This window comes from Danio aesculapii, chromosome 17 (genome assembly GCF_903798145.1).
Source record: "Danio aesculapii chromosome 17, fDanAes4.1, whole genome shotgun sequence".
Classification (NCBI taxonomy): Eukaryota; Metazoa; Chordata; class Actinopteri; order Cypriniformes; family Danionidae; genus Danio; species Danio aesculapii.
In genome coordinates, this window is record NC_079451.1 from 34107653 (window position 1) to 34110152 (window position 2500).

Genomic DNA, 2500 nt, shown 5'->3' on the forward strand with positions numbered 1-2500 from the left:
TGAGCAAATTTAGCGTGTTTGTAAATCACACAGACACACACATATGCACACACACACACACACCGTATCTAGCAAATATCAGTAAGTGCCTGCGTTTCTGTGTGCACCTTTTTTGTGCCAGTGGAGGGCAGAATTACATTTCTGAAATTCAATCCGGCAAAGTTGATTAAAATGCAATGAGAACAGCTCTCCTGCTAATGTTGTTGATATCGAGTATAGTTCCTCCACTTTTCCTAAAGGATACACAGCCGTAACAGGCAATAATTCCAGTCGCTCAGATTAAAATACACACCAAGGGCATGTTGATGAGACTGAAGACTGAAGCGCTCTCAACACCGTACACACAGCTTTAAACAAAAAGGGAGATTTGTCTTTTTAAGCACACGTTTAACTGTACAAGTCAACGATAACTCGCTTAATGCAACTTTGCATCTTAATTACATGTGATAACGAGAGGATGGAGACCTCGGTGTCAACATTTCTGACCCCAGAGCAGATCTTTCATTGATTTCTGCATTTATCATATACTGACAGATGAACTCCAGAGCCAGATCAGCTAGAATCGAAGTGAATTGAAGACTTGGAGAGCTGTAAATGTCTTTAATGAGTCTGTTTGAGTGGCTTTAAAGAAAGAGATGTGGATGTCTAAACTACTGCCACTTAACATACACGTTGCTTTATGCCGCTCTGCATTTGCCACACTTGGATCAAGCATATTAGCTGACAGGGGAAAAAAGGAAAGGTTTAAAATGAGAAATTGCAGCTTTGGGCTTCATTTATTTACAGCGAGACAAAGAAGTAAGTGTATATTCGTGACATCACTGCAGCATGGCTTAAAGGTTAAAGGTGATTATCAGTGTTTAAAAATTAAATAGTTAAAGTATTTTCTTTTTCTTGTGTGATCGGTGCTGATTTGTTCTATTATGGTCTAGGCTGGTCAAAATAATCAATATATCGACTTATCGTACAACACATGGACATGACCTCAATAACTTCTGGTTTTGCAATATATATCGCCCATGTTAGCAACAATTCAGCTGACTGCACATCTTTTGGAGATGTCAGTATGTTAAAAAAAACTATACTATTTAATCTAATACTAATATATAATGCTAATGTATTATAATATATATATATATATATATTATACTGTTAAAAATTCAGGGTTCCACAAAATGCATTCATGTTGTCCCAACACAAATCAATTAAGTTAACTTAGCAAATTTAAGTGGATTGAACATAAAACAATTAAGTTGTCCAAAAAAATCTTACGAGTTGTGTTGTTTCATCTCATTTTGTATAAGTACTTTGAACAAGCAGAATTTTGTTTTGAGTGTAATACTAATACGAATGTATTATAGTACTTAGTCTGAAGTGAATTTAATTTTTTTTGTTTCTACACTATCAGAAATAAAGGTACATGAGCTGTCACTGGGGTGGTACCTTTTAAAAAGGTATAAATTTGTACCTAAATAGTCCATATTAATACCACAAGGGTACATATTAGCACCTTAAAGTACAAAAGTGTTCCTCTTAAAATTTTTAGGTACTAATAAATACATTTGAGGTACCAATATGTACCTGTTAAATACAAACATGTACATTCTGAAAAGGTACCACCCCAGTGACAGCTTGCTTTATTTCCAAGAGTGTATTACCTTGCACTTTTTTCTTTATTTTTATTATAAATTATATGTTTTTCACATTCTGATTCCAATGTCTAATTATTCAATTGTTACATTTCTTGATTATTTAGAATTTCCATTCTTTAAAGCGGTTTACTTGCATTATGATGCTTTTATATTGTCATTTTGTCATTATATAATGTGTGGCATTAAATCTACAGAACAGAAAGCATTTAACAAGGCTGGACAAATTGAAAGGGTCCAACAATATTGTCCACATCTGCATCTACATGTATGCCATGATGACAGTACATAATATTTTACTCAATATTTTGCAGGATACTAGTATTCAGCTAAGAATGCAAATTAAAGGCTTATCTAAAATATTAGGTTGAATATTGGCAAGTTTAGTTAATTAAGCAAATAGTGTGATAAGTGATTTTATTCTGTAGCCAATCAAAAAAATAAATAAATAAATAAAAATAAAAAATTAATTCTTAAGGATGCTATTAATATTTCCCTTAAAATATAAAACTGCTTTCTCCAGAAGAAGACAAGATAACCCTTTGGTTTGTTACAATTCATATTATTTACTATTGTTTTATTTTTACCTGCCTATTTTTATAAGATAAACTGTTAATTAGCACTTATAAAGTATGATCTTATTTATTATCCCTAATCCTACTCAATACCAAAATCCAACTGCTACCTTACTAGCTATTATTAAGCAGATAATCAGTAGTTTATTGAGCTAAAAGTCTTAGTTAATGGTTTGTTAATCATGTGAATTGTACATTAATATAATATAAAAATATATATTAAAGGAAAAACTGTGAAAATGTCCTTGTTAAAACATACTTATACTTAACCTGTAC